Source organism: Typha angustifolia, chromosome 15, assembly GCF_048772165.1.
Source record: "Typha angustifolia cultivar Huaian chromosome 15, ASM4877216v1, whole genome shotgun sequence".
NCBI classification, from domain to species: Eukaryota; Viridiplantae; Streptophyta; class Magnoliopsida; order Poales; family Typhaceae; genus Typha; species Typha angustifolia.
This window is the reverse complement of record NC_133253.1, coordinates 12,092,980-12,109,435: the sequence shown is the minus strand read 5'-3', so window position 1 is coordinate 12,109,435 and position 16,456 is coordinate 12,092,980.

Here is a 16,456-nt window from a genome sequence, read left to right as displayed (position 1 = left end):
TGATTTGTAAAATACCCTAAATAAGAATTAATTATAAGAAACAGTCTGCACAATCGAGAGAAAATATTTACCAAATATTCTTCCATAGTCAGAAAATTACGAAGCCAAATGGGATCGATCTATAGCTCTCTAATGTACTTTTTTTTGTATTTATGCCCTTCAATATTTGAGCTGCAACTAGGATAAAAATATGATATAGTGTGGATGATGGTGATGGTGACGAGTGAAGTGGATGTTAGGGCTATGGATGATAATAGAGATGAGGGTGGATGGTTGATGTAGTTTAAGGGATAAAGATAAAGGAGAAAAAGTGGTCGAGATCCCAAAGAAGAATGAGGACTTGACAAACGATAACTAAATGTATCATTGTAACTTGGGGGAAGCATGATGCTTTTCATGTTATCTTGTAATTCTCTAGATAGGTGTAGTGTATTGTACATCAAGATCTACTTATGCCGAGTTCCTTATTACAGAGTTTGGAGCAACAAAGGTCATTGTATTAGTGTGAATACGCTAACCCTTTAATAGCCACTATTATTATCATTTTCTATGTTTATGTTTTGAACTAATAAAGGAACCTTTTTTTCGTAATAATATTAGATAGGTGAATCCATATAATTTTCTGATAAGTACATTTTCAATTGGTTTATGAGTATCAGTATATACTTTTAGCAGTTTAATTTTGTCTCAAATAGTCGAACTTTAGTGTTAGTCGCTCCTCTAGTTGTTAATGCTCAATTGAAGTGATTTATTATTTCTTGTGTGGTGTAATTTTGTTAATAATGTTATATTATGTAGAATGTGTTATTTTTTATTGACATGCAAGAAATTATTTTTGCGAAACTTTTAGTTTTTTATGTTAATGTGTCTAAAAGAAAGGTCATAATTCATTTAAGATCTAATATGTATCCAAAAACTATTTGATACGTATTCAAAAACTATTTGATACATATCAAAAAACTATCTAATCCATATCCGTTTAGCTAGGATATGATTTTAAATTTTGTTATCGATCAAATATCCGTATTTGAATCCCTTTCCAAACCAAAAATATAGATCTGAATGTGGGTTGAGCACTATTTGATCTGTATCAAATCCGTTCTCACCCCTATATGGAGTTGTAATAGTTAGCTAATAGTTTGTTTGGAGAGAAATTAAAGTTTTAGTCAATCAAAGGAGCAAGTCTCGGGATGGGTGTTCGAACGCATTTATCCGAGAGCCAAAAAATTAACTAAGCGTTTGAAGCCTTCAAGGCCGTTCGAACGTCCGACGATAAGAAAACCCAGTTTAGGTATTTTAATTAAGTATTTTTGCTTATGTTAGGCAATAAGATTCAAGCTTGTTCGATCCTATTGCTAAGTCTAGTCGAGTCAAGGAGCCACTTATAAATAGATGTGGTGTGCACCTAAATAGTCATCTTGGATTATTGAAGTTAATTTGTAAGATCGTCTCCTTCCTCCTTGTTTGATTGCCTCTAAGCTTTGGAACCCTAGCCACCATCTAAAATATAAATTGCTGCCTTCCTCTTTGTCTGGTCACACCCTTTGACTCTAAGGGACGACCCTACTTCTTCTCTATCCCTTTCTACCAATTACCTCGACTTCCACCACCTTCCACAACCCTAGGCCCTTTCCATGATCCATCGTGATAGATTCATTCTCCATCCCGAATCTATCTCAATCCCAAAAGTACTTTACTTTTAACTATTGGATCTTTAGTTCATTCTTAACTTTGGAGATCTATGGTAACCATAACTTTCTCTATGTGAGCCGAAATCTAGTTTAAGTCTTCAAATTTGGATTCGTGGTGATCATGGTGTTATGACGGTGATCATTACAGGATCCCACTTTAATAATAATAGTAATAAAAATATAAGTACAATGTTCTTATCACTACTTAACTAAATAATCATATTGATGTTCATTATAGGCTTAGGTAAGTCAATCTAAAAATTTATATATTTATTAAACAGGTAGAGTTGGCATAGCTTACCAAGGCCTAACATGTAATTAAAGTAATTAAAACAATTTACCTTAAATTATTGTTCCACTAGTTATTATCAATTAAAAGTAAATCACATAGGCAACATTTAATTACTTTACTGTGTTAAATAAGACCATATGCTTAAAATAATTTTTCTACAATAATCTGTATTAATTTTCAAACAAGAGCAACTAATACGAATATTCCTAGATCACAGACTCATTTATTAAACAAATTGATTTAACCAAAATTATAATCGACTACGTTAAACTCTAATTAGTGCTAATTCCTTATTATGAGCAACTAGTTATGACACTATTAGGCCACGATCTAAATCATTAAAAATTGATTTATAACAATTATTATAACTGACAAGTTGTCCTTCAAAAATGTTTAATTAAGGCTCAAGTTTGACATGATTAACTAAGTAAAAGATTAAAATAAATTAAAAGAAATTAAAAAGTAATTAATCTATTTGGGCCAGCCTAATAGTAATATTTTCGTATATTGACATTTAAATTAGTTAATTTTAGTTGGCTAATTAACTCTAGGTAACCTTCACGCCAAAACTAAGAGTTTTAAAAGTATATATGCAAAAGCTATTTGTTTTCAAGGTATGTGCAAATATTAATTTTAGAGGAACAAAACAATAAAGAATTTTTAGAAGTTAAACGAGAACCTCATAAGAAAAACTAATTTTGGTGTCGTGAACCCTGCACATTTGTGGAATAGAAATTGTAACACCCTCCACCAAACACGTGCCTCTCATGTGGGTAGAACCCACATGATTACCACGTGACCTGCTGTGATACGATTCGGACTTCACCGATGTCGTCTCGAGCATGGATGCACTTTACGGGTGTCTTTTATTCTTATTTTAGTGTTTAATTTATAGAAAAATAAGTCTTCTGTCTGTCGCGTACGAACGCAAGTGGAGTGCGTTCGAACGCGCTTGCGAACGCCTGCATCAAATTCATAAATACAGAGGATGCAAAATGTGAGTTCAAACGCTGAGTTCGAAAACGGTTGCGAACGCGTACATCACGTTCGCACATACAAAGAACGCAAAATATGCATTCAAACGCAATCGGGCGCGTTCGAACACGGTCGACAAAAATATACTATTTTAGGGTTAATAATTGCTATTTTTGAATTGTTTGGTTAGCCTCTAAAGGTGTAGATGGCAACCATAGAATCATTATTAAATGAATTAAGTTTTGCCCTAGTCCTTTGTCTTCTACCCTCTCGATCTCTTATTCCCTAGCATCGCCGCTTCTAACCCCCCTCGACCGGCCACTCACTCTAGTCCCTTAGGGGCGGCCCACTCCTCCCCCTTCTTCTAATCTGTTAGGTTTTTTATTTGTTGGCAATTTTGTACAAAATATTCTAAGTATATTTTTTCATGTATTTGAGCTTTACACAAGTCTAGAATATCACTGGTGTGAAGAATTGCAAGATCATTGGAGAAAAGCCGTCGCGTTCTCACCGCGTTCACAAACACGTTCGAACACGAAATCTGCGTTCACACAGACAGAGAGCCGCGTTCACAAGTGTGTTCGAACGCGGGCTCTGCGTTCACACAGACAGAGAGCCGCGTTCAAAAGCGCGTTCGAACGCGGGCACTGCGTTCACACAGACAGAGAGCCGCGTTCGAACGCGGGTACTACGTTCACACAGACCGAGAGCAGCGTTCACAAACGCATTCGAACGCAACCTGAAGAATTCAAGCTGTCGCGTTTGAACGCACTTGGGCCCGTTTGAACGCACCTGAGATTAAGTTAGGCCGTTCGAACGCACTCGGGCCGCGTTCGAACGCACCTATGAAGTTTGCAATTTATTGGATTTTCGTGAGTACGATTATGACTTGGATTTGGCTCTATCTTGGAGATCATATATAAGGATAGTGTTGCCCTAACCTAAGGGAGTGGAAGAAGATTATTCAAGGAGACTTTTTGGAGGCTACATCGGTTCTTCAACAAACAAGGCCCTTCGCATCTACAAATCTTAATCTTTCGTCTTAAGGGCTATCTAGACGAAAGATCAATCTCAAGGGCTACTGAGATTGGACTTCAATCACAAGAAGTAGTGAATCGTGGGTTCTAGCGATCAAGACTGAGAGGAACAAAGTCGTTTGGATCGACGGGTTGTTTTGTGAGTCAGTCTTGTAACTGCTACTATCATAGTGATTGGTTTTGATCCGAGTTTGGATCCGTGGTTTTTTCTCGTTTGGGTTTTCCAAGTTAAAATCTTGGTATTCATCTCTGCTTTCGTTCTTAATATTTCTTCAGATTTTTACTTAAGCGAACGAGCAATATCATTGCCTAGTGTTTAGATACATACGTGTGTCTAGGGGTTTTTTCAATTGGTATCAGAGCAAGTTCTCTCACTCTTTGAGAGAGATCAGATAGGCATGGATTTTCATAGAGATGGACCCTCATCTATTAGACCTCCTATTCTAGATGGATCAAATTATGGATATTGGAAAGCTAGGATGAGAGCTTATTTGAAGTCTATAGATGAGCGAGTATGGATGGCCATTATGAACGGTTGGAGTCTATCAATGTACATGGTGAATGATGAGTTAGTTGAGAAACCGATTGAGTCATGGGATAAAACAGATTATGAAAAAGTTGGCTAGAATAGCAAAGCAATAAATGCAATTTTTAGTTGTGTTTCCTCGGAAGAATTTAGAAGAATATCTACTTGTGAAATAGCAAAATAAGCTTGGATGATCTTAGAAACAACTCATGAAGGTACTATGGCTGTAAAACTTTCCAAACTTCAGAGGTTGACTACTAATTTTGAAACCCTACGTATGGAGGAGAATGAAACATTTGATGAGTTCTATGCAAAGTTAAGTGATATAGTCAACTCCAGTTTCAACCTAGGAGAGAAAATTCCTGAAAATAGAATTGTCCGTAAGATCCTTAGGTCTCTTCCAGAAAGGTTTCAGGCGAAAGTTACAGCTATTGAGGAAAGTAAGGACATTGACTCTATGAAAGTTGAACAATTGGTAGGAAATCTACAAACATTTGAGTCTAGTCTTTCAAAACCGAGGAAGTCCAAAGGGATAGCTCTATCCACTGTTGAACAAAATTTAGAGGAGTCTGAAGATGAAGGTGATTTAGATGTTGAGATGTTGGCTATGTTTGTCAAAAAGTTCAATAAATTCTTTCGGAAGCCATTGGGATCTCGGCCACTTCGTTCCTTTGTCTACATCCCTTAACCACATCCACTATCCACCTTCACCTCCATACCCATCCATAACCCTAACATCCACTCCACTTGTCACCACCACCATCACCCACATTCTTTCATGTTTTCATCCAATTGTAGTTCGAATCTGAGAAGGGCATAAATACAAAAGTTGTAGATCAGAAAGTTATGAATCTATCCACTTAGTTTTGTAATTTTATGACTATCAAATAATATTTGATGAATATTTTCTCACGATTGCACGGACTGATTCCTATAATACATCCAGATCTTGAAGGAATCGTTGCGTAGCTTATCTTTGGTACGAGAACCCGTCAATTTGGTATTAAAACCAATTGAGGCAACCGAGATGGGTGGTTTGCACCTAGAATGCCGGCTGAAAATTCTACGGGTTCAAAGACAGTGGCTGCGAATACTAGACCACGACCACCTTTGAGACCTTCTTCCGATGTTAGAGGAGGCACAAGACCCCCCCCCCCCCCCCCCCCCCCCCCCCCCCCACCCCCGTTCGAACTCTCACACCTGCCCAGGTGGAGGAGCAAAGAGCGAAGGGCCTTTGCTTTCGATGTGATGAGCGTTTCACCTTTGATCATCGGTGTTTCAAACCGATTGGGAGTGTGATGCTTATCGACGGTCTTGAGGAGGATGATGAGGTTGTTGATAATGGAGAGTGTCTAGAGGAGGTCCATGAGGAGGCAATTGAGGAGGGCATGGAGGAAGATATCCAAGCTGAAATATTGATGCATGCATATTCGGATATTTCCGCGTCGAGGACGCTACGGGTAGACGAACTCGTTAGAAAGCATTATGTGCACACCCTCATTGATTCGGGGAGTACACACAACTTTCTAGTGAGGAGATTGGGTTTGGATGCCGAATCAACCACGAGATTTGACGTTGCTATTAGAGACGGCACGAAGCTTAGGGCGAAGAGCTTGTGTCACCGGGTCGGTATACGGGTGCAAGGACACGACATCATTGTGAACTTATATTTGTTGGCGCTAAGAGGAGCGGATATTGTCCTAGTTATTCAATGGTTACAAAGTTTGGGACTCGTCATATTTGATTTTCGAAGCATGTGGATAAAATTTAAACAAAAAAACAAAGATGTGCGGCTTGATGGTGTTCGGTCTTCGTCGATTCCTACGATGTAGCCTATGGTGGGGCTGCCTTGTGCATATGATTTTGCCTATCTTCTTCAGTTAGGATTAGTAGAAGATGAGCCTCAAAGGAGTTCAAGTACTATCATTGAATTGTCTAATTTATTAGATAAATTTTTTGGACTGTTTGAGGAGCCACAGGAGTTGCCATCGAGGAGAATGACGGACCATCGCATAGAGATTATACCCAGGACTACACCGGCGAATGTGAGGCCATATTGGTATCCACATGTGCAAAAAGAAGTTATCTCAAAGATGGTAGTTGAGATGTTGGAGCAAGGTCTCATTCAACTAAGTCATAGCTTATACTCATCCCTCATGCTATTGGTGCGAAAAAAGGACGGGACATGACGTTTTTGTGTCAACTATCGGGCACTAAATGCTATTACCGTCAAATACCGGTATTCCATTCCGGTTATGAGGAGTTACTGGACAAGCTTGCAGGTGCGACTTGATACGATTCGGACTTCACCGACATCGTCTCAAGCTTGGATTTACCTTAGGATATGATTGAGTTTTAGGATAAGATTGAGTTTTAGGATAAGATTGAGTTTTAGGATAAGATTGTGTTTTAGGATAAGATTGAGTTGTTGGTTAGCCTATAAAAGTATGTGTAGGGCAACCAAAATTATTATTGAATATTGAGAATTGAGTTTGCCTTGCCTCCTTCATCTTCTTCGCTCCCGTTCCCTCAATCTCCCCGGCGACGCCGCTTCTAATCTCCCTCGACAGGCCAATCACCCTAGTCCCTTAGGAGTGGCCCTCTTCTCCCCCTTCTTCCAATTTATCCATCGCTATCCTTAACCTTTCCATCATCCATAACCCTTCCACCATCACTTTTACACCGGTGCCACCCCATCAACACCGGCCCTCCACAATCCACCATTACCTAGGATTTCGTGCCTTCATCCACGGAATCCAAAATAGAGTATCCTGACGTTCGTCCACTAAACGAACGATATTTCGAGATCCCCATCTCCGATTCGCCTGAAACTAGATCCGTTGGAAAGCTCTTTTCCGGGCCTACAACATATCAAAATTTCACAGCGATCCAACGGCGGGATATTTCGGGATCTGATCTCAAAGTTCCGTGCAAGATCGTATTAATCTTGAATCAGAGCCATAGCACCAAAAGAGGGTTCGTATCAATCTGGTATCAGAGCCTATAGCCGAGGAAGGATCGTAACAATCTGGTATCAGAGCCACCGTTCCTCGAACAAGCGCTTCCAATGACGATCACTCGATCTAATAGGAATACGGAAGAACCTAGCGTTCTATCCATGTTGGGGTCTATTTCCAAACAGATTGCCATCAACAAGCAAATAATGATGGAGATGATGCAGGAAATACGGGCATGGACGAAACCTTTTTCAACAAGCAAGGCAATCACAAGACAGCATTGGGAACCCTCCACAACATACCCAACATCCTCCACGGCCTCCCCGTTCATCACAAAAATAGGGGAAAGTTCGGCTATCCAGCAAGAGCGAGATTCTACACCTCGACCTATGGTCAGCCGCAACGAACTGCCACCGGCTACAATGAGATCCTCAACCATTGTAGCAGCCCTCGGAACCTCCACATCTTCCCATGCACCGGAGACCTCGTCGACAAACCGCGAAGTGCTGGCTACCCCACACCTGGTCGCTGGATATCCCTCATCAGGAATCCTCATCAGTGGTGAAGGAGATGATCCGAAATCGCGAATTTCGACACTTGGGCCGCCTTTCACTAGCTCCCTTTGCAACCATAGTGAGTCGGCAACTAAGAAGAAATCGCATATGGCCTCCAGCGATCTTCTACCATTCTCCTCGGTCAATCGACAGTCGACCACGACAGCTTCATCACCAGCGATGACGTTGCAGCTCCCTGCCAAGCTACCACTCAAAGGAGAAGGCCACGATCTTCCACCCATGGCAGCTGAAAGTGCAGATGTGGCTGGACATCGAGGAGAAGAAGTTGAGGAGCAACATCACGCGGAGGACACGATGGCCAAAATCTCCCTCCACGCCTATTCGGGGACAGCTGCGCCAAAGACATTGCGGGTGAACGGTGTAGTCAAGAAGACCACAGTGAGAATCTTGATTGACACCGGGTCCACCCACAACTTCATTGACAAGAGGCTCCTTAGGAAGATTGGGCTCGAGTCGGAACCCACGGAAGGGTTCGATGTGACGATTGGAGATGGCACAACTTTGCGAGCAGATTCTATTTGTAGAGGTGCAGAATTGAAGGTGCAAGGCCAAACTTTCACATTGGATCTTTATCCATTGGCCTTGCAAGGTGCCGATATTGTTTTAGGGACCCAATGGCTTCGGAGCTTGGGGCCCGTGACCTTTGATTTTACAAGCCTCACATTGACTTTTTGGAGAGATGATCAGAGAGTGTTGTTGGATGGAAGTAAACCGCTGCTTGAACTTTCAAAAGAAAGGGAGCTCGCTTCTTTCTCGGCACCCACTTTTCCTTTCTTTTCAGATCTACGGAGAGCCAGTGCAGAGGATAGTGATCTGGTCCGACTCATGGAGGAGTTGAGAGAGAACCCCTCAAGCAACCCCGAGCACGAGGAGCGCAATGGGTTAGTACTAGAGCACGGGCGAATCAAGGTACCCCGAAACGAAGAGCTACGGAGGCTATTGATGTCACACTTCCATGATACTCCTATAGCAGGTCATGAAGGGGTATTACGTACTTACAAGCGGCTGGCCCAAAACTGTACTTGGACTGGGATGAAGACGGACGTGAAGAAGTATGTGCGTGAATGTCAAATCTGCCAACGAGCCAAATCGGAGGCACTCAAGCCTAGCGGGCTACTGCAACCACTACCGATACCAGAGCGTATTTGGGAGGATATCTCCATGGACTTCATCGAGGGGCTGCCGGAGGTTCGAGGACAATCGGTGGTGTTTGTTGTGGTGGATAGATTGAGCAAGTATGCACATTTCATAACATTGTCTCACCCGTTTTCAGCAAAAATGGTTGCTGAAATTTTTGTTCGGGAAGTGGCACGCTTGCATGGGATGCCTAGGACTATCGTGTCAGACCGGGATCGCATCTTCATAAGTGAGTTTTGGTCCGAGTTCTTCAGATTGCAAGGGACTCAAATCAATCTTAGTTCAGCATATCACCCCGAGACGGATGGCCAAACCGAGGTGGTGAATCGTGGACTAGAGCAATACTTGCGATGCTTTGTGGCGGATCGACCAAAGGATTGGGTCAAATTTCTTCCCTGGGCTGAGTGGTCATACAATACCGCTCATCACTCAAGCATTGGCATGACCCCATTTGAGGCGGTTTATGGGCGCACTCCCCCTGTCTTGCGTGCCTACGATAGACTCGCGGCGACGGATAGGACTGAGCTTGACTTGGAGCTTGCTGATCGAGATGAAACATTGAGACGGCTCAAGACTCACCTAGCCACAGCACAAAACCGCATGAAGCAAACGCATGACAAAGGCAGACGTGAGCGAGAATTTGAGGTGGATCAATTGGTGTTCGTTCGAGCTCAACCGTATCGACAATCCACATTGAGACCCATTTTGAACCAAAAGTTGGGATACAAGTACTATGGTCCGTACCGAGTGCTACAACGAATCGGTCTAGTAGCTTACCGATTGGACCTACCTGAAGGAACCAGGATACATCCCGTCTTCCATGTCTCGGCATTGAAGGCCCAGATCGGGCCTAACCATGTAGTGGGTTCGACCTTACCCGAACCAATGGAGGAAGATGGCTCCACTGAGCCGGTTCGAGTCCTAAGTCGTAGGAGAAGACGCCAAGGATCCAGATTAGAGACTGAAGTGCTGATTGAGTGGTTGGGCAAACCTACTGACGAGTCGACATGGGAGCTAGAGGCAGACATCATGGATCGCTTCCCAAATTTCAAACCTTGAGGACAAGGTTGCGGAAGCGTGGTGGATTGATACGATTCGGACTTCACCGACATCGTCTCAAGCTTGGATTTACCTTAGGATATGATTGAGTTTTAGGATAAGATTGAGTTTTAGGATAAGATTGAGTTTTAGGATAAGATTGTGTTTTAGGATAAGATTGAGTTGTTGGTTAGCCTATAAAAGTATGTGTAGGGCAACCAAAATTATTATTGAATATTGAGAATTGAGTTTGCCTTGCCTCCTTCATCTTCTTCGCTCCCGTTCCCTCAATCTCCCCGGCGACGCCGCTTCTAATCTCCCTCGACAGGCCAATCACCCTAGTCCCTTAGGAGTGGCCCTCTTCTCCCCCTTCTTCCAATTTATCCATCGCTATCCTTAACCTTTCCATCATCCATAACCCTTCCACCATCACTTTTACACCGGTGCCACCCCATCAACACCGGCCCTCCACAATCCACCATTACCTAGGATTTCGTGCCTTCATCCACGGAATCCAAAATAGAGTATCCTGACGTTCGTCCACTAAACGAACGATATTTCGAGATCCCCATCTCCGATTCGCCTGAAACTAGATCCGTTGGAAAGCTCTTTTCCGGGCCTACAACATATCAAAATTTCACAGCGATCCAACGGCGGGATATTTCGGGATCTGATCTCAAAGTTCCGTGCAAGATCGTATTAATCTTGAATCAGAGCCATAGCACCAAAAGAGGGTTCGTATCAATCTGGTATCAGAGCCTATAGCCGAGGAAGGATCGTAACACGACTATATTTAGTATGCTTGACTTGAGGGCCGGGTATCATCAAATTAGAGTTCACCCGGTGGATGTGCACAAAACTACATTTCGGACTCCGGACAGGCATTACGAGTTCCGGGTGATGCCTTTTGGTCTCACCAATGCTCTAGCTTCCTTTCAAAGCCTCATGAATGATATATTTTGGCCTCTATTGCGAAGGTATGTCATGGTATTTTTTGACGACATTTTGGTGTATAGCAGGAATAAATTGGAGCATTGGCAGCATTTGGAGGATGTGCTGAATTTGGTGAAGCAAAACCAATTGGAGATCAAGAAGTCCAAGTGCCTATGGGGAGTGCCACAAGTGGAGTATTTAGGCCACATTATTTCAGCGGATGGTGTAGCTGAAGATTCTCAAAAAGTTTCATGCATGACCGCTTAGCCAATTTCTACTACTACCACTTGGGGCTAACCGGATATTATCGCTGCTTCATCACTGGATATGGCAAGATTGCTACTCCTCTCACTTCTTTGTTGAAAGACTCTTTTAGATGGACGGATGAAGCCAATACAGCCTTTGAAAAATTGAAAACAGCAATGACGACGGCCCCCGTTTTAGCGTTACTAATACATTGTGGAATGTGATGCATCGGGCATTGGCATAGGAGTTGTACTAATGCAAGGAGGGCTTCCCATTGCATATCTTAACAAGGGTTTATTATAAAAATCTCAGCAATTATCGACTTATGAGAAAGAGATGTTGGCAATTCTGCATGCAGTGACAAAGTAGAGGCCTTATTTGATCGGTAGACGATTCATTATCCGAACCGATCAAAGGAGCCTTCCATACTTTATGAGACAGCGTATACACACTCCGACACAGTAGAGATGGGTCACAAAATTGCTAGGATATGATTATGAAATCCAATACAAGAAGGGAACGGAAAATAGAGCGGTGGATGCACTATCGTGCCAACCCGATACCGCCAAGCTTGCAGCTTATTCTTATCCTACTTTTCCCTTCCTTAATGAGCTAAGGTATGCATGTACATCTAACACAGATATTTTAAGATTGTTGTAGGAGGTGATGGATGATCCGGAGCGCCATTCAGAGTTAGAGGATCGAGGCGATTTGCTGTTGGACTGCGGATGCATTCGAGTACCCGCAAATGATGGATTACGGTAGAAATTATTGGAGCACTTCCACCAAACTCCAGAGGCTGGTCATAAAGGTGTCTTGAAGACTTATAGGAGAATATCTCAGAGTTGCACGTGGCCAGGATTGAGGCAGGATGTGAGGAGTTTTGTCTGTGCTTGCGAAGTTTGTCAAAGGGCTAAGACAACCACCTTGAAACTAGTCGGATTACTTCAGCCTTTACTTATACCGGACCGTGTTTGGGAAGAAATTTCTATGAATTTCATAGAGGGTCTTCCGCTAGTACGTGGTTATTTTATTATCTTTGTGGAGGTTGATAGATTGAGCAAGTATGCGCATTTTTCGGCATTGTCACATCCGTTTTCAGCCAAGTCGGTGGCTGAAATTTTTGTTAGAGATGTTGCTCGGTTACATGGTATGCTACACACAATTATCTCGGATCAATATTGCGTATTTAAGAATAACTTTTGGGCTGAGTTTTTCTGATTGTAGGGACTCGATTGAACTTCAGTTCGGCTTACCATCCACAAACGGATGGCCAAATCGAGGTAGTTAATCGAAGCATTGAGCAGTATTTGAGGTACTTTGTTGTAGAGATGCCGAGACGATAGTTGGAGTTCCTACCATGGGCGGAGTGGTCTTATAACACCGCCTACCATGAGGAAAAGGATTGGAGATCATGAGGTCGTTAGATCAATTCTACCAGAGTCATTGGAGGAGATAGAGATTGTCGAGCTAGTTCATATACTTGCTAGGCACCGTCGACGACATGGTACTAGATTGGAGATGGAGATTCTAGTTGAGTGGTTTGGCAAGCCATCAGATGAGGTGACATGGGAGTTGGAGACTGACATTTTGTAGCGTTTTCCTGACTTTTCACCTTGAGGGCAAGGTGGGAGAAGCGTGGTGGGCTGATACACTTAGTTAGGATCTTTTCTTAATACATTAGTTGTTTATTTTTATTAAAATAAAATTCATGTAGGTCGCGTTCGAACGCAGGAGGGGTCGTATTCAAAACCCTTGCGAATGCCTATATCAGGTTTGCAAATATAGAGAACGCATATTGTGCATTCGAACGTGGTTGGGTGAGTTCGAACGTGATACGATTCGGACTTCACCGACATCGTCTCGAGCATGGATTCACTTTAGGAGTGTTTTTGTTTCATGTTTTAGTGTTTAATTTCCATTAAAATAAGTTTTCTATAAGTCGCGTTCGAACGCGGATGGAGTGAGTTCGAACGCGGTTTGTGAACGGGGTTGTGAACGTAGGTGAAGAGAGTGCACTGTGCGTTCGAACGCGGTGCGTTCAAACGCACTGTGAACGCCTGCATCACGTTCGCAAATACCGAGAGGCGCGTTCGATCGTGAGTTCGAACGCGGTCGACGAAAATTGTATTTTTAGGGTTAATTTTGAGTTGTTGGTTAGCCTTTAAAAGGATGTGGATGGCAACCAAAGGGAGGAATTGATTATTGAATATTGAGATTGAGTTTTGCCTTGCCTCCTTCATCTTCTTCGTTCCCGTTCTCTCAATTCCCGGCGACGCCGCTTCTGACCTCCCTCGACCGGCCAATCACCCTAGTCCCTTAGGGGTGGCCCTCTCCTCCCCCTTCTTCCAATCTATCCAACATTTGCCCTAACCCTTCCATCAACCATAACCCTTCCACCACCACCTTTTCACCGGTGCCACCCCATTAACGCCGGTCCTCCACTAATCATCATTACCTAGGATCTCGTGCCTCCATCCACGGATCCAAAATAGAGCATCCTGATGTTCGTCCACTAAATGGATAATATCTCGAGATCCCCAACTCCGATTCGCCTGAATCTTGATTTTTTGGAAAGCTCTTTTCAAGGGTGACAATATCAAAATTTCACGTCGATCCGATGGCGGTATCTTTCGGGATCTTATTTCAAAGTTCCATACCAGATCTAGTTCAGATCAGGAAATTGGAAGAGATCGAACTTTAGCCTAAGGGGAGATCGTATCAATTTGGTATCAGAGCTCCATAGCTCGAGGTATGATCATATCAGAACGCCCGTGTTCGAATGCCTGCATCGCATTCGTAAATACAAAAGAACGTCTTTTGATGTGTTCGAACGTGATCGGAGGTAATCCTCTAGAATTAGGGTTACATATTGTTTTATGACTTATTGACTAGCCTCTATAAATATATGGATGGCAACCAATTTCATAATACTATTGAAATATTGATTTCTTGCCTCATATCTTCTCTCTAGACTCTCTCCCTCCTCATTCTTCACCATCTTTCCACCTCTACCGTTGGCAAGGTTTCTCCTAACTTCTAATCTCTCTTGTCTGTTGAGTCACCCCTCTTTTTTGGGATTTCGACCACTTTGTTACCTTCGTCTACATCCCTTAACCACATTTACTATCCACCTTCACCTCCACACCCATCCATAACCTTAACATCCACTCCACCCGTCACCACCACCATCACCCACGTTCTTTCATATTTTCGTCCTAGTTGCAGTTCGAACCTTCACCTCCATACTAGAGAATATTTGACGAATATTTTCCCACGATTGCGCGGACTGATTCTTGTAATACATCCAGATCTTGAAGGAATCGTTGCGTAGCCTATCTTTGGTATGAGAACCCATCACCAAGCCACATGGGCCAAGCTACACCCACAATTTAGGGCTAGGCTGCTTATAGCCCAAGCTTGGGCTGGGCTGCTTACAACCCCAAACCCACCACTCACCTGGGCTGAGTTGCATGTAGCCCAACCCACCTGAAGCTCAGGTTGGGTTGCACCTAGCCTAGTCGAGCTTGACACATAGGTTAGGGTGCGCCCAGCCCAGCCTAACATGGGCTAGGTCATGCCTAGTGCAGCTCGACTCACAGGCTGGGGCACACGAGCCTCGAGCTGGGCCACACCCTGCCAAGCTTGACACGTAGGCTCTAGGCTGGATTGCACTCGGCCTGGCCCGCAACGGGAGCCCGTGACCCGACCCGACACGTGGGCCCGGGGCTGGCCACACTCGGCCCGGCTAGACACGTGGGCCCCAAGCTAGGCCGCACTAGCCTGACTCGATGCTCGAGCTCGCTGCACCTAGCCCGACCGCCCCCTCCTTCCTCACCTCGACCAAAAGGAGAGAGGAAGGCAGGCTGCTGGCTAACTTGGTCGTCAACAAGCAGAAGTCAACCGAGGGGAAGCCAAGTAGCCAGCGATGGCTAGTAGCGAGCACCCACCTTGCCTTGGTTGGGCCACTTGATGGCACAGGACAGGAGGGCGCCAAAGGGAGCCATCGTGGGCATCCTCGCAAAGAGGGGGAGCTCACCGAACCAGCGTGGCAAGGCACGAAGCCGCCGGCTAGCCGAATCACAGCGAGGCCAAGAAGGAAAACGTTTGGAGAGAAAACTCACAATAATTATTTAATTACAGATCTGACTTACCGAGATGTGGAGGTAGTCTAGCACTTCAGTCCATAGGGTCGGCGGCACTCCGATGCGGCGGGGGGGAGTGAGCTGGCGGGGAGAAGAAGGAAGAAAGAAGAAAAAGAAAAGAAAGAAGGAGAAGAAGAAAAAAGAGGGAAGAGGGAGGGGGAAGAGGCGCATGTGCCCCATTTTTTTTCTTCTAGTTGTTACCGGAATAGCTTTTCTTTAGAATAAAATCTTGGCTAGAATAAAACCTCATTATACTTGTGTAGTAATTAAACAAGTTAATTTCTTATGGTATACTAATTCATTATTATTTCTCATCTTATTTCAAACCACTTTTAAAATTAATTTAATAATAACCCGCAATTAGTATTTTGCTTCTAAATTACACATCACTTAAATATACATCATCTTAATTAAAGTTGAGATTTCTTTTCTATTTTCTTTCTCTCTTCTCTCGAAGGCAATCATTTCATCTAAATAAAATATATATCTGAACTACAATGCAATATATCTTAACTATGTGATTATATGTTCACACAATAATTACATAACTCCACATTATAATACAGTATATGACCATAATAAGGCCACATTAGGACAGAAGTTGATATGTGCGTATAAATTTTTATTTTTATGGTTTAAAAAGTATTTTTATTAACTCAGAAATATAGAAAAGTAATCTTAGTGCATAGATGTTTGTGAGAGTAAATACGAGCTTATAGCTTTGGTGCAAAAAAAATTTAAAATTATTTCTTTCTGCTGCAATGTGAGAAAGTTGAGATATGCATGGAATTTCTACAGTAAATACAGTGTAGTGCAAGTATATAAAGCATTTTAGATTCGCAATTATAAAAAATATATTATAATTTTAGATAAATATATATTACTATTGATGCTTTACATCTAA